Genomic DNA, 17,231 nt, shown 5'->3' with positions numbered 1-17,231 from the left:
GAGTTTCAGACAGATTTTCTATTGTTTGAGAAGTCTGAAAACTAATTAGACAACTAATGTCTCTGTGGTGAAATGAATTTTCCGAAAAGTAACCAAAAACAGCGGCTAAAGTAAACCATATGGTTTAGCGGCCAAAACTGGTGAATAGAGTGGATGTTTCAACAATTAGTACTTCTAATCTCTTAGTCTTTTTCTTTAGACAAAACATCTGTATGGCCAGAGGCATTTTCCTTATGAAAGAGGATTTTTTTAATCTTTCGCAATCCAGGGCTTCTTTTCATTTAGTTGATCCAGTAGGCTTGCGAAATATTTGCCAGTTATTTTTTTCATCTTTCACAAGATGGTCATACGAAAAATTCCTTTTGCATTCCCAGCATACAACGGACATGGTCTTTAGGGTAGATTGAAATCAACTTCGAAGCCACGGTATCCACCCTCATTCCTTTTTGATTGCTATTTAGTAGTTTCTGGTGTAGAAGTAGGCCCTCATCTCATATAAAAAAAAATCTGTTGAATTCTTCTTAAAACCGCCCAAAAATTTGTGGTAAAATTCATTTTCCTTCAGTTTTTTTGCCAGCAATTAAAACAAATGCGGCTTCAATCTTCCACAAAGTATTCTCTAATCTAATTCTTGAAGTAAAATGTACTTTACTGTTTTGTGCTACCAATTTCATATACCCATAATCGCTGCTCATCTAGTACCGTTTTATTCAACCATGTTTCGATCTGTGGTTGCAACTTTGAGCCATCTCCACGTTTTTTTTTTTTTCGACCAGTTTAAATTTAGCTAGCCATTTCTTCAGTGTAAGAATATAAACGAACGGAATCACAAACTTGTGGTTAAATTTTCATTAGCGAAATTCCGTCCAAAACAAAGATATTTGTTTACCCCACGATTTTCACGAAAGACACTCAGAACTTCATACTTTTTTTTTAAAAAAAAAAACATATGATCAAGAAAATTAAACTTACAAGTTTACATGGTCTGTTTTTCACGTCATATTCCTATATGCGTTGTACACTTTCGCAAAATGTATTATTGATTTTTCTAATTAAGATAATTAAGGACATGTGTTAGGCATCAGATGTCAATATTAATATATGCATTAATAATAAATCCATTTTACTATCAAACATATTTTGTTTAATGAAAATGGTTTGACATCCGCTCCCAAAATTGAACAAATCTATAAACTAAATATCACTAAATTCTTTCTAACACACTATGTTTGGACCGAATAAAGTTGGTGGGAAGTAAGTAGGAAGAAGTGATGCTCTTAAAGTGATGGTCTAAAAAGGAGAAGTTAGGATATAAAACTGGGTAATCTCTAACTAACAAGTCCACGCTCATAACGACTTAACTAAACCAACTTGAGCGCCAGGTGTACTGAACTACTTATACAAGTGCCTATCTCTTTTATTTCAGAAAAAAAAAATATTTCAGAGATAGTCTGTGGTGGGTCATAGATTTATTGGGCTGATCTCTAGAATTGCCCATTAATATTTTAGGGAAATGGTGCTTCTAATCAGCGAATGCTGTGAAATGTCATAAAAATTATTGTCTAAAGAAGCTCGCTGACACTTATAATTAAGGAGGGTATTGCGGACTTTTTTTTTTCAAGGGGCCTCGATCTGATATCTTGGATGGAGGCAGAGATAGTCTTTTACTCAAATTTCTCGTATTATTATTGTACATAAACTTCGCGGACAAAACCGGGAATGGTGCTTAGTACCAACAATATATCTTAGCCTACCGCTCGGCTACAATGCCACCTAAATTAATGATAACCAAGCAGTTCGGTGAAAATTTCAATGTTAATTATAAATTGGCCAATTATGAATTGTAATCATTGCAGGGAGGAATTGCGTTTTAGTTTGCAAGGCCCAGGGAAGGTTTACTGCCATTAATTCTAATTATTTCATACCTCTCCAGTGTTTCTTTAATCGAAAATTTAATTGAGAAAATAAACGAATAAAACTGGGACTCCGGGAATAACAAGGGCCCACTTCAGTCGGCGCTAAAAATGTGCTCGTTCCATGACTGATCGATGAACTCGTTCTACTATGGGCTGCTGATAAGAGTCTGTGAGATTTAAAAAAAACTTACTTTTACAAGAATCGTTACATTATAATTGGCCAATTTTAGTTTATTTTTTTAAAAAAAAAAAAGCAAAGCGAGCACTTAGCAACAATAAACAGTTTTAAGCAGATAGGAAGTCCTCTAAACTTCGATAATACGAATTTTTCAAATAAAAGTGACAAATATTTTACAGTGTGTTCGAAAAATCGTTGGTAGAAACAATCTCTTGCTCTAAATGTCAATCCTAATTGGATCTTCCAATCTAACAATTTCATACTACATTTAACTGAAACCTTGAGAATTAACTATGTATCTGTTGGAACATCCTAAATGATCAGCAGATAAGTTACACTACTTACCATCTAATTGTACCAGAACAGTCAAATTCGAAAGAACTTTCTCAAATCGTTCATATGGCTTCCAACATAAGTGCAAATAATTTGTTACAAATATAAGTAGAAGAAACAAAAATGGTGAAAAAAATAATTCTCAAAAACTTATTCTCTGTCACTTTTACGTTTAACAGCTTTTCAAAAAATTTTAAATTCCGACAAAGCTTTTAATACTCGTATTACTTGATATTCTATAGACTACAAAACTGTTTCTTGTTCTGATGTTCCAATTAACTTCTATTCTACAGATATTCAATTAGTGCCCCAATTTTAAGGGAAATCGAAGGAGCCATTTCGAAAAAATCTCCAAATACTGAAAAATCTGGCACTTTCAGTCAGCCAATTTTCCAGTAATTTTGAAATTAGGTCCCACATTTGTATTATTATTATTGTTATTATTATACAAGTGGAAAAACTTGAATATACAGGGTGATCCATTTAAAATGCACCATCTCTAATAATCCCTAATAACTTTTTAGGAAAGCGGAATTTCGAAAAAACCCACTGAGTAAACTATGTTTTTTTTTTTTGTCTAGTTTTCAAATTTTTTACCCCTGTTGCTGTATCTTCATTTTTGGCGGAGTTACGGCCAAAAACCTGATTGGGGTTTCATAAATACCACTGGTTTTGACAATTATTATTTAACTACATAAAAAACTGTAAAAAATGACGTTGACCCCGTTTTGTTATCCCTAATATTTGTCGAGATATTTAAGACCAAATTTACAATTTTATCTATTCGTGAACGGTTTTCAATATTAATTTTCCACCAGAAATACACGTTTTGGGAGGTCCTTTGACTGCAAAAAATGTTATTTGTAACGCAGAGTAAAAAAATAATAATAATTGAAGATTTTAAAACATATAGTGTTATATGAGTGGGTCAGAATAAATTTGTTTTATCATCAAATAAAAGCAATCATCACATCATTTTAATGTAACCAGTATGCAAGACTTCTTGACCTATGATTACGGTAAGAATATCTTGCTAGGGATAGGCGGTTGTAGGTCTAGTTATCAAAAGAGTGGCTGTGTAAGTGGGAGATCCCCAGTTAGAATCCCGCGAATGACTACATTTTATTTAAAAAAGTATTATGGGTTTTTAAGTAATAAGAATGACTGCATACGCGGGATTCTAACTGGGAATCTCCCACTTACAAAGCCACGCTCATGACAACTAGATCAACACCCTGGCAAGATATTCTTACCGCAATCATCGCTCAAGAAGTCTCGCATACACACCTCTACACTATTTCAAACCAGAGAACCTCCAAACCATTCCTCAGATCCATTCCATTGTTTTTCCACTGGCCCAATATTTTTCGAAATAGAATAAAATAAAAGTGTAATTTGTGACCAGACACTCTACAGTTCCCTTTCTCGCGAATTTAAAGATTATTTGATTATATATAGCCACGTGATGGTTTCACAACTGATTTCATTCTTCTATTTAAATTTAGAATGTTTTTATAATAGGCAGTTCAGAGGTAAAATTAATTCTTCCTAATTTTAAATTCAAATTCGCTTAGAATTGGTGATTCTGTTAGACGGGTGCCATTGCCAATAGTGGAGTGTTTCAAGTGCAGCTCCACGGCACTGTTTGCCCAACTCGAGTACTGTTTGCTTGCTTCCCTACTTTCATTCCTATAGAAGCAAATTATTCTATTTTAGGCTCTTTACTCAGTATTAATAAATCATGTCCAATGCTCAATATTAGGAGACTTATCTTTTAATCTAACAGTAGTTTCTAAAGACCCTAGTGGACTAGTCTCTTTCTTACCTTTGATCATCAATTGTTCTTTGTACAGTACACCGACTACGTTCATCAAATACGAGCTTGTTGGAAACCTTTTTTGCTCTAGTCTGAGATTGTATCTGCTTGTTGTATCAGCAACGTTGAATCATAGAATGCCATTTCAAAACAGCTAAACAAACAAAATTTAGTTAATAATAATTTAGAACGAAAAGCCCAGTTTCTGTTATACGGGCTGCTCAGTTGTGTTCAAAAACATTTAATGATCTCAGTGTGTAAACTTCGTTCAGAGTGTTTTCTGTTATCATCATTTCTGTAGGTAGGTGCTTCTTGCTTTAGTCCCAGAAAACTTTTCGATGAATTTAGTGTGCCCCAGTGAACAAAAAATAACAATAAACAGCCGGATGGTTACCAAAAATTGATGAAATTAACTGAACTTCACAATAAGCCGCAAGCCGACCGACTTAAGTAAAACCCATTTTCAAAATTCCACTGATCAATTATTATTACTTACATCAATTACTACTTACGATGAAAAGTGTGTTTCGAGTCACATCAAGCAAACATTGTTGCTCATCCAGCATACTTCTTTTTGAAAATAACCGCTTTTCCGAACGCACGGGACTTTAAAAAAAAACGAAGTAAAAAAAAGGTATAAATAAAAACCAGAACAAATAAATAACGTCCAAAAAACCTGTCTTATAAGTTTCATTAGCTTCTTCGAGGAAGGTAATAGAACAGTCAGCAGTGTATCCAAGTTAAATTTAAAATAATGGTGAAATTTTCTACAATGGGGGTTGTGGCAGCACCCTCTACGGCCCTAATTAAAGGTTAAAATGTAAAAATCTGGTTCTATGTCTACATGAATGGATCCATCTTTACTGAGACCGCAGCATAAACACTAATAAATATAGAACTAAAACACGATAATCTATAAGAAAGGTTATGCGATAGGGTACGCTAAATATTTTACAAAATGCAATTACTAGTAAAGATTGAAACCAGCAATAGCTTTGCGTGCCGCGCTAGCATAGCCCTAAATTGCGTGCCATTTGGCTCGCTCTATTTCCCTTTCTTCTTCTGATTACTGTTCAAAGTAAATAGATTATTCCAATTTAAATTGCCAATGTTGTTATTTTCACTATTTCACACGAGTATTTCAAAATACGCCCAACGAATTTGAAATTCTTGCAATGTGTATTGATTGCAATTAATTCATTAAAAATTGTTTTCACCTTGACTTATTTCTGGATATAAACTTCTTACTTTCACTAAGTTATATTAGTAAGAAAAAGTGTAGTAGTCGTATCAAATTTTTGTAGGAAAAACACCATTTTAAGGTATCCTGAATCCGTAAAAGTGGTTGTTAGACATGTGGACCGTGCGGAGGTATTAAAGATGTGGTCAATATAATTCAAATACGAATCGCAGCATGTTCAAACTTAATATTCGGTTTAGATACTACCAGCGAATCAGACAAGGTTTTGGGCAACCGCAAATGCCCTTTTAGCTTGGAATTATTCATTTTGAAAACTAACTAATGTGAGCGGGAGACGAATGTTTTAAAAGATCGAATTGAATAAAATGTATAAGTTAGAGCCATGGGATTGCAGCAATTAACATTGTTAAATCAGTGAATATGAGAAAATGCATTGGGGAGCCAGAGCGTGACTGGGCCTAATCTTAATGTGTTTTCTCATCAGTATAACATTGAAAACAAAAATTTACACATTTTGTTTAAAGAAATTGTTTATGCTGCCAAGTAAGACGCCAAACTACATATACTGCACCTAGAGACCAACAGTGACCCGCTCTTCTGTTACATGTTCAATTTGCAATATAATTATGTACAAAAAGTATTACTGTTGCCTAATTCACGACTACCCTATATTTTAGCGCAGGAAGTGATAAAAAAGAAATTGATTTGGTACAAAGATTATCTCGATCTGTGTAAGAAACATGGCATAGCCCAGATCAATTACATTTCAGCAAATAAAATCAAATTGTCTAATAATGAATTGATGTTGGGAATAAAATCAGAATTTAGAGATAGTCTGTTACGAAAAGCAAATAGCGCGAAATTCCATGGTATTTACAAAGAATTATTGTTGGATTTAGGGGAAAACGGGTATATTAATGATAAAAACAGTTTACAATTTATTAATGTAATAATGAAGCTGAGCGGTGCACTGTTCAATTTAAATTTTAGTGTAAACAGGGATGAAAATAGGCATTATTGTTCTCTCTGTAATCTTGGAGTAATTGAAGATATCATCCATTTCATTGGAGAATGTCCGATTTTACTGGAGTTCAGGGTACAGTACTTGGGAAATAGAAAACTCAATAAAGGTGAGATTATTCTTTATTTGAATGGTCCAAGCTGTATAGGTACGCAATATCCGCTTGGAGTTATAGACAATTTTTAATATATCATTTTAATTTTTAATACAGAAATATGTTTACTTTCGTAGTTTATGTTATTGTAAATTAGAGTCAACTCGGCAGATGGACTAAGTCCATGCTCGAAGAGTGTTAAGTTTTGAACTAGAGAAATGTTTTGCTTAGTTTTGAAATATTTTGCTATAGTTAGGATAAATACTTTTTTTTGTGTATGTTTATAAGTTTTTGAATAAACACTATTATTATTATTAACATTGAAAGCAACGAGGGTAAAAATTCAGTCTTAAGAAAATAGTTCTCTCTCACAAACGTAAGTAAGGTAAAAAGTGTAAAGACGCTTGAATTTTACAACAGATTTTCTCAACTACTAAACTAAATGTAGAATGTAATAAAAACCAGTTTATTAATATTTACCCACTAATTAGGGAGAATTAAGGGAACAGTTTGGAAGGGTAGAGTTAGTTGGCTGAGGCTTGAAATCTGATTGCGTTTATCTCTCCTCATTTCCTACTGGTTCTCTTAAATTTCCTCATTATCTCTTACCGTTGGTTTGCATTAAATTTAATACTAAAGTTACGGAAGTACTATGTATATTTTATTTTTACGATTCCAGTAGATATTTTGCTGGCATTAATGGAGAGGAGTTGAAATTAAATATTAAAGGAAAAAGTTCGGTTAAAGCGGCAATCTTAACCGTTTTCGACCTCCTCCAGGAGGAAAAACAAAAGCTGTTATTATGCAAACAGGTTAAAACAGGTCTACGTTACGATTAACGAACAGTGGCATCAACGGAAATTGATCTATCGTTTAATTCTCTCATTACTTTGTTTACTTTGTATTGGTATATAGGGGAAGTATTAAAAAATAAATATGTTTTAAAATGGGTTTTTGATAACAATTTTAGCTAAAAATTTGAGAATAGTCATGTAAGTGTTCTAAACTGTTTTTTTTTGTAACCATAACTGTATTTCTAGATCAATTATTACTATTTATTTTTAAAAAGTATTAAACGAGAGTAAGATGGTGTAATCTATCTGCGAAGGAATTTTATAGGAATGTAAGGAGTGCCTAATAGACAGGACCATCTCCTTGGTAAGGAGCTGTCCTTACTGTGAGGGTTATCTGGCAACTTGACTGCATACTGATTTGCGAGAGCCACCCCTGCATGTCAGTCTGTTCCACTCAATTAGATTAGTAGCGCTAACTTCCTTGCTGAATGCTCGCAGCTCCCCAGCAAACTAGCTCAGATCCCTAACATGTATTCTGCTACACAGAATTCCCTTTTTTCAAAATTTCACTCATTGCTATTGCGACCGAGTTAAATTTTTGAAATTGATTCTATGCAATTAGCAGCACGAATTTAAAACATAAATGGGAATTTATTCAAAAAAATTGCCAATCTAGCATACTTCTTTCAACTTGGTCCTACCAACTGTGAGAAAGAAATTTATAATAACTTCCAAGTTCTTCTCGACTTTTTGAGCCTTACCAAGAGATATTTCTGCTAGTAACCCATTCTCAGGATGCTATTATTATTCTTCTTTGAGAACGAAATAAAACCTTCTCTTTCCAAAACCTCACTGGGTCCTACATACCTATCAACAATCACAGATACCGGAATTAGTCGAACAGCAACTTTAAATGAAGCACCTTTACCATCAATCTATTCCTATCACACATTCTAATCACCTCACACTTCAAACAATTCGTCATGAGAAGAAATGGTTGATTCCTTCTCTATCTCACAAACTCTAAAAAAAAAAAAGAGGTACGATATGATCTCATAAAAGCATATAAGATCCAAACCAGGACCAAAACAAAAAAAAAAAGTTCGATCTACCAGAAAACTTTTCGCGTTTTCTGTAATTTTCTTAGTAGTACCAAAGTGATACATTTGAAAACGTGGGCATAAAAACTTGTTAGACGTATTTATTGGTTTAATTTTAATATTTTTCTTATAAGATATAATGAGGTTCTAAGGGGAGATATGGAGACATTTATCCTTATAAAGTAATACTTCATTTTTCAGAACAAATTCTAATTTCAATAGAATTTAAAAACAATATTTGTAGCTAGAGAAAGTCATATAAGTGTTCACACTGCCAGTTGTTTTCACTAAAAAACATTTCTCTGAATGATCTGAGGTGGTTTGAAGAGTTTTGGAGAATTCGAAGGAGTAAGTTTGGAAACCATACAAGTTAGCAAACTTTTTTTTTTTTTTTTAAAAAAAAGTGTTTTTCACTTATTTATTTTTTATCTCGCTGCAAAGCACTAATTTCACCTGAATTTTTCACCAAACTTCAACTTAGATATTCACATACTTCCGTACATCGATTTATCATTAAGCAGTACAAAAGGCAAAACCTGCTTCGTATATCTCAATACTTCAATCGTAATTAGTGCAAATGGTAAATAGAAAATTCCACCCGTTTTCCTGTGAAAGAAGTAAATGCTTTTCAGTAAAAATGAATAAATAAAAATGTGGCACACTTTGGACAATGATAAATAGTGTTTTCTTGTGTTACTGCATTTGTGCTACCACAGGCCTTCACAATCTTCGAAACACTTTATTCTCTATACATTAGCCGTAGTCTCTCTGTATATCGTTCCAATAAAAGAACAGCGATACACATTACTTTTTTTTCAACCACCATCATCTCTTTGGTTATGAAAAGGAGTCTATGTGAAGATTCATTCATTCTGGGACTTCTTACAGTAGGGTGACTCACAAGTTCCGATCTTGACGCCATATGCTATCCATCCTTTTGGGCATGGGTTCCACGGCAACTTAGCTTGGCCTGAGTTAATATTTGCCTGTGGGTTTCCTAAAGCATTGTACACATCAACTATCTTTCTTGACCTTGCGTACATTGTGCCAGTTTTTGAGGTCAGAAATGTGTGCTGATTTGTGTTGCTTGCCTGGGATACCGACACAAAGAGGCTAATATCCCTTAAGAAGTGGCTATTACATTCCACTTGCCCCTAAGGTTCAGCAGGCACTTATAAATATATAATACGCGGAGAACTATTTTTAACCATTTCTCGTTTTAAAGGGCAAAAAAATAGATTGTTCAATAAACATCAACTTAAAGGGAATAAAATGGATTTAATTGCAGTAAGAGTAAAATCTTATTGAGTTGTTAATATCAGATTTTTGTTAGGAAAAAAGTTAATGGCGTCACTAAATGTAATATTAGAAGAGAACACTATTAAAAATTGTCTTAAAAACAGATCGATACCTGAACTGAAATAGGTAGCTAAGCCAAGGCCTTAATCAACCGCCAAACTACAGACATTTAAGCCTCATTCAACCAGCATTACTACAGCGCTATTGTACTGATACGGTAGCTCCGTGTACCGACTTAACGAGTTTGCCAACATTATCCCATTGTGATGTACGGAATATCAAATTTGGACTGGCTGAGATGTTAAGTGTTTGAGAATAGTGTAAACAACACATCAACCCACACCTGCCGACATAAACACTTTCAATACACCGTCATGCACAGACTACCATTGTTTTAACCTCAAACTGGGAAAACTCAATCCACAGAATCTACATATCAAATCAATTATTGTAAAAACATATTTCTAATTAAAGAGATAAAGAAGAGCGGAGTGCGAGTGTAAAGCAAGCAGATAATTTAAACGTTAAGTAAAATTCAGGGCTAGAAACGTTGCAACAAGAAATAAGTCGTATTAGAAGTAAAAAATCCATTATTTATTTTTAAACAAGGCGCTATCTATTTGAGAAAACGTGAAGCTAGATCTTTTTCTCACTTGGTTTACTACTGTGGTCAGTGTTTGGTCATTACTGTAAACTGTAAAATATTGCCATTGTTAAATGAATTGTAGAGCTAGTGTGGAGAAACTATATGTACAGCACCATCAAGTGGCCTGTTCAAACTGTCTGCTATCAGCTAACTCTGTACTAGAGTACTACTAGATGCAAGGCTTCTATTTTATTATCGTTTACAGCTCTCTGTGGAACCTTCCCCTAGCGATGAACCTACTTAGCATCCACTTGACAGGCTATAATTCAAAACAAAATTTCCCATTCTCGCGATGATGTTCGCACTAACATTTAGTGTGGAAACACTGCATATCTGTCACTGACTTCTGACTTAAACATTATACAAACTTAGCATTTTTACTAAATGTTAGTTAACATTACAATAAATAGATATTCATTCTAATATAATGCTTGTTCGCGCATTTTGAAGTTGTAAAACACGAACTTTATAAAAATAGTTGACATTTCTATTTTCAATAATAATCTAAAAGAACTATTTACAGCTCTTTTCTATATATTGAATCTATTCTGTTTCCTCACAGTTTTAAAGAAGATAAAGAACGTTTTTAAGCATGATTTTATACCACAAAAGAAATCTATTCAATTATATGTATTCTAAACAATGCAAAAATCATAATTAAGCTTTATTTATAAAAATTAATATAAATATTAAAAACTATATTCGTGTATTGTATCCCCTTCGATGATGTATCTGTACTTACGTTTTCTATTGGCTAAAAAAATGCTAAATAAGAGAAACATGATTCAGCTAGATACGATTAGAAGATATGCCAAGTTTTTGGGACATTTGCGTAATAATATATACGACGACTGAAAATATTTTACGTATTTTTGGGCGTAAATTGGTCTCAAATTTTATTACTACTATTTTTAAACGGAATATTATTTCAGATAATTTTTTTTTCATTTTCGCGCTCAGCATGAAAAAAATTATGAGATCAATGCATCATGTACTTATTTTAATACGATACAAAAAAAAAAAAGAGAGAAAACTAAGTGATAGTACCTGGTAAAACTTATCGAACATTCGAACCCCTTATCTGGGTAAAATTCCAAAACATGGAGTTAATATTTTTCAATTTAGAATCAGCAAAAAGCAACAATAAACAATAAATGGTTGAAATCGATGACCCCCAACACTGTTTCCTCGTCAAACCTTTGATTCCACTTCTGAACAGCTTCTTCACTCTAAAAACGATTTGTTTTTTAATAATATCTAGGTATATTTCATCAAAATAATCTCATTCTTAAAAGCTTCATTGTCTAAGATCAACTTTAAGTTTATTTGGATGCCACGGAGACTTTTAATATCAGCTTGGATTCTAGTTTGAGAACTTAACTGGTTAATTTTCAGATTAAACCTAGAACAAAATTAAACATCATCTAGATTATCTGGATTAATTAACTAAAATGTGCAAAATTAGAAAAAAAAAAAAAATACAGCTTGGAACGAGCCAAATCTAGCGACGTATAAGAGCTATGAGCATGCAATTGTGTCTGCTGGTGCTAGGATAGTGCTGGCACAACTAGTTCTAGCCAATCGTCTCACGGTGGCACTGTTCTGCAACTGCTGTGACCAGAACTTCACAAAACAGACCGATCATGCATAGCCCTAGTTAGTCAGCAGGTAAAAAAAAAAAAAACTAGGCTTATTTGATTTCGATGACACTTAAATCAGAATATTTTAAATTCAATTAGTGTTAGTTACTACAAGATAGAAAACTAAAGGCACTTAGTGTACCCTCACCAATTTGCGAAATACTGTTTGTACTGAAATTTTGCTGTCTTTTATCACAGAACAGAACTATTACAGACAGATCCAGTCTACGGTACGTACAAATGGGACAAAGTTAGAACAGAATTGCGGAATTGTATGTGGTTATATATCTTAACAATGAAATTCATTAAATTTCTAGTTCCATATTTTGTACATAGTCTTACGTTTTGAACTGTACTTAGTTTTCTTTAGAGACTTTTTATTTAAACATTGAGGTTTTCATTTTATTGTTTTACTTTATTATCTTTGAGAAAATCATCTTATCTTTGTTTTTTGAAGTCATATATTAAATTTTACGCATGCTCTATTAACCTAGTCTTTTAATTTTTTCATTTTTTGTAGTATTTAGTCAGTTATACATTTACTTGGGAGGAGATTCTCGTATTCTCTAGGTTGATAACTTTTTTTTAATACGTTATTTGTAGTTACCAGTTTTAATATTACTCTGTTAACCTTTTTTAAGAATTATCAATTATTTATTACAGTCATCTTTGATTTAAATTGTCAATAGAGGGAAAATGGCGGTTCTGGCGCACCTAAATTGTGCCAGATCCAAACACCTCCAAATCTGACAGGGTAATCATCGAGTTCAACGAAACTGTAAGCCATACCCATCACCACCATTCTACCCCACCTATCATCGAATTTGACGAGGCTGAAATCCGCACCATCACAAAAAAAACAGGAATCGTTTTAAAAGATCTAAAAATTTAAAAGATTTAAATCGGTATAGATATACTCAGATATCAGAACTGTTAAATAATAATTTTGTTTAGAATAATGTTTAAAATAAATAGGTTTATGACAGAGAAGTTTAAAATAAACAACAGACTAAAAGAATTTTTTTTAAGCATATGCTTATTTTTTTCGAAAAATGAGTTTAAAAAAGCACTCACACAAAACAAATAGGGTGAAGGGACCGGTAATTTAGAGATTAAGAAAAAATTCGAGTTCCGTTTAGAATATCTTCCGTTATTTTGGCTCAGGTGTTGGTTGGTACAATTGTGCCGCTCCTTTAGATTGTATTATGTATTCAGTAAATTCGATTTTTATATCAACCAAAAATTATTACTTTTTTTAAAGTATTTCAATAACCGGAGATTGACATTCCGAATTTTCGGTGGGACCAGTGATTGACAACAAGTACATTCCTTAAACGACGTAAGAAATTCAAAATACCTAAATCACTGTTCCACTTAGATTTTTAACAAAAAAATCAGTCTTATTCATAATGAATAACAATCGGTTTTTAAATTAGCCTACCTAAATAAAGAAATATTTTTCAACATTACGCTTTTTTATGCAGTTATTGACGATCAACCCTAATACAACATTCCTACCGGAGAGTTTTAATTTGGTTCAAACCTACTATAATCTTCATGAGTACAGATCCATTAGTTGAGAAGGTATCGAGAGTTGACATTTTTTTGGGTCATAGTTTAGCTGTGAAATGGGGCCCTTATAATTCCAACAGAAACAACAGATTATTCGTATGAAATTTTGTGCTTTTACACACTCTGTTTTACTGAGTAGTATGCTATAGTTTTCTTGAGTACAGATCCATTATTTGAGAAGATATTGAGAGTTGAAATTTTTTTGGGTCATGGTTTTGCTGTGAAATGGGGCCTTTATAACTCCCACTGTAAACAACAGATTATTCGTATGAAATTTTGTGCTCCTACACACTCGGTTTTACTGAGTAGTATGCTATAGTTTTCTTGAGTACAGATCCATTATTTGAGAAGATATTGAGAGTTGAAATTTTTTTGGGTCATGGTTTTGTTGTGAAATGGGGCCTTTATAACTCCCACAGTAAACAACACATTATTCGTATGAAATTTTGTGCTTTTACACACTCTGTTTTACTGAGTAGTATGCTATAGTTTTCTTGAGTACAGATCCATTATTTGAGAAGATATTGAGAGTTGAAATTTTTTTGGGTCATGGTTTTGCTGTGAAATGGGGCGTTTATAACTCCCACAGTAAACAACAGATTATTCGTATGAAATTTTGTGCTCCTATACACTCGGTTTTACTGAGTAGTATGCTATAGTTTTCTTGAGTACAGATCCATTATTTGAGAAGATATTGAGTATTGAAATTTTTTTGGGTCATGGTTTTGCTGTGAAATGGCGCCATTATAACTCCCACTGTAAACAACAGATTATTCGTATGAAATTTTGTGCTCCTACACACTCGGTTTTACTGAGTAGTATGCTATAGTTTTCTTGAGTACAGATCCATTATTTGAGAAGATATTGAGAGTTGAAATTTTTTTGGGTCATGGTTTTGTTGTGAAATGGGGCCTTTATAACTCCCACAGTAAACAACAGATTATGCATATGAAATTTTGTGCTCCTACACACTCGGTTTTACTGAGTAGTAAGCTATAGTTTTCTTGAGTACAGATCCATTATTTGAGAAGATATTGAGAGTTGAAATTTTTTTGGGTCATGGTTTTACTGTGAAATGGGGCCTTTATAACTCCCACTGTAAACAACAGATTATTCGTATGAAATTTTGTGCTCCTACACACTCGGTTTTACTGAGTAGTATGCTATAGTTTTCTTGAGTACAGATCCATTATTTGAAAAGATATTGAGAGTTGAAATTTTTTTGGGTCATGGTTTTGCTGTGAAATGGGGCGTTTATAACTCCCACAGTAAACAACAGATTATTCGTATGAAATTTTGTGCTCCTATACACTCGGTTTTACTGAGTAGTATGCTATAGTTTTCTTGAGTACAGATCCATTATTTGAGAAGATATTGAAAGTTGAAATTTTTTAGGGTCATGGTTTTGCTGTGAAATGGGGCCTTTATAACTCCCACAGTAAACAACACATTATTCGTATGAAATTTTGTGCTCCTACACACTCGGTTTTACTGAGTAGTATGCTATAGTTTTGTTGAGTACAGATCCATTATTTGAGAAGATATTGAGAGTTGAAATTTTTGTGGGTCATGGTTTTGCCGTGAAATGGGGCCTTTATAACTCCCACAGTAAACAACAGATTATTCGTATGAAATTTTGTGCTCCAACACACTCGGTTTTACTGAGTAGTATGCTATAGTTTGTTTGAGTACAGATCCATTATTTGAGAAGATATTGAGAGTTGAAATTTTTTTGGGTCATGGTTTTGTTGTGAAATGGGGGCCTTTATAACTCCCACAGTAAACAACACATTATTCGTATGAAATTTTGTGCTCCTACACACTCGGTTTTACTGAGTAGTATGCTATAGTTTTGTTGAGTACAGATCCATTATTTGAGAAGATATTGAAATTTTTTTGGATCATGGTTTTGCTGTTAAATGGGGCCTTTATAACTCCCACAGTAAACAACAGATTATTCGTATGAAATTTTGTGCTCCTACACACTCGGTTTTACTGAGTAGTATGCTATAGTTTTCTTGAGTACAGATCCATTATTTGAGAAGATATTGAGAGTTGAAATTTTTTTGGGTCATGGTTTTGCTGTGAAATGGGGCCTTTATAACTCCCACAGTAAACAACAGATTATTCGTATGAAATTTTGTGCTCCAACACACTCGGTTTTACTGAGTAGTATGCTATAGTTTTTTTGAGTACAGATCCATTATTTGAGAAGATATTGAGTGTTGAAATTTTTTTGGGTCATGGTTTTGTTGTGAAATGGGGCCTTTATAACTCCCACAGTAAACAACACATTATTCGTATGAAATTTTGTGCTCCTACACACTCGGTTTTACTGAGTAGTATGCTATAGTTTTGTTGAGTACAGATCCATTATTTGAGAAGATATTGAGAGTTGAAATTTTTTTGGGTCATGGTTTTGCAGTGAAATGGGGCGTTTATAACTCCCACAGTAAACAACAGATTATTCGTATGAAATTTTGTGCTCGTATACACTCGGTTTTACTGAGTAGTATGCTATAGTTTTCTTGAGTACAGATCCATTATTTGAGAAGATATTGAGAGTTGAAATTTTTTTGGGTCATGGTTTTGTTGTGAAATGGGGCCTTTATAACTCCCACAGTAAACAACTCATTATTCGTATGAAATTTTGTGCTCCTACACACTCGGTTTTACTGAGTAGTATGCTATAGTTTTCTTGAGTACAGATCCATTATTTGAGAAGATATTGAGAGTTGAAATTTTTATGGGTCATGGTTTTGCTGTGAAATGGGGCGTTTATAACTCCCACAGTAAACAACAGATTATTCGTATGAAATTTTGTGCTCCTATACACTCGGTTTTACTGAGTAGTATACTATAGTTTTCTTGAGTACAGATCCATTATTTGAGAAGATATTGAGAGTTGAAATTTTTTTGGGTCATGGTTTTGCTGTGAAATGGGGCCTTTATAACTCCCACTGTAAACAACAGATTATTCGTATGAAATTTTGTGCTCCTACACACTTGGTTTTATTGAGTAGTATGCTATAGTTTTCTTGAGTACAGATCCATTATTTGAGAAGATATTGAGAGTTGAAATTTTTTTGGGTCATGGTTTTGTTGGGAAATGGGGCCTTTATAACTCCCACAGTAAACAACAGATTATGCATATGAAATTTTGTGCTCCTACACAATCGGTTTTACTGAGTAGTATGCTATAGTTTTCTGGAGTTCAGATCCATTTTTTGAGAAGATATTGAGAGTTGAAATTTTTGTGGGTCATGGTTTTGCTGTGAAATGGGGCCTTTATAACTCCCACAGTAAACAACAGATTATTCGTGTGAAATTTTGTGCTCCTACACACTCGGTTTTACTGAGTAGTATGCTATAGTTTCCTTGAGTACAGATCCATTATTTGAGAAGATATTGAGAGTTGAAATTTTTTTGGGTCATGGTTTTGCTGTGAAATGGGGCCCTTATAATTCCCACTGTACACAACAGATTATCCGTATGAAATTTTGTGCTCCTACACACACGGTTTTACTGAGTAGTATGGTATAGTTTTCTTGAGTACAGATCCATTATTTGAGAAGATATTGGGAGTTGAAATTTTTTTGAGTCATGGTTTTACTGTGAAAT

The 17,231-nt window shown here is 33.3% G+C and overlaps 2 protein-coding genes across 3 annotated transcripts in view; one reads left to right on the top strand and one right to left on the bottom strand.

Annotated features, from left to right (window-relative positions):
• The window catches only part of Ubr1 (Ubr1 ubiquitin ligase), a 53,220-nt gene extending 48,337 nt beyond the window's left edge, over positions 1–4,883 (bottom strand). The window contains exons 1-2 of the mRNA XM_074144057.1: positions 4,756–4,883; positions 4,253–4,397 (exon numbers count right to left, since the gene is read on the bottom strand). The gene's annotated coding sequence lies outside the window, so the exon portion shown is untranslated. The remainder of the gene's footprint in view (positions 1–4,252; positions 4,398–4,755) is intronic.
• nolo (ADAMTS-like no long nerve cord) overlaps positions 1–17,231 on the top strand; it is a 132,096-nt gene that overhangs the window by 22,244 nt on the left and 92,621 nt on the right. The gene's annotated exons all lie outside the window — the stretch shown is intronic.

The sequence above is a fragment of the Rhodnius prolixus genome, unplaced genomic scaffold, assembly GCF_049639745.1.
Source record: "Rhodnius prolixus isolate KJV_2025 unplaced genomic scaffold, Rpr scaffold_30, whole genome shotgun sequence".
NCBI lineage: Eukaryota > Metazoa > Arthropoda > Insecta > Hemiptera > Reduviidae > Rhodnius > Rhodnius prolixus.
Note: the sequence above shows the minus strand (reverse complement) of the source record. Positions and strands in the feature narration are given on the sequence as shown.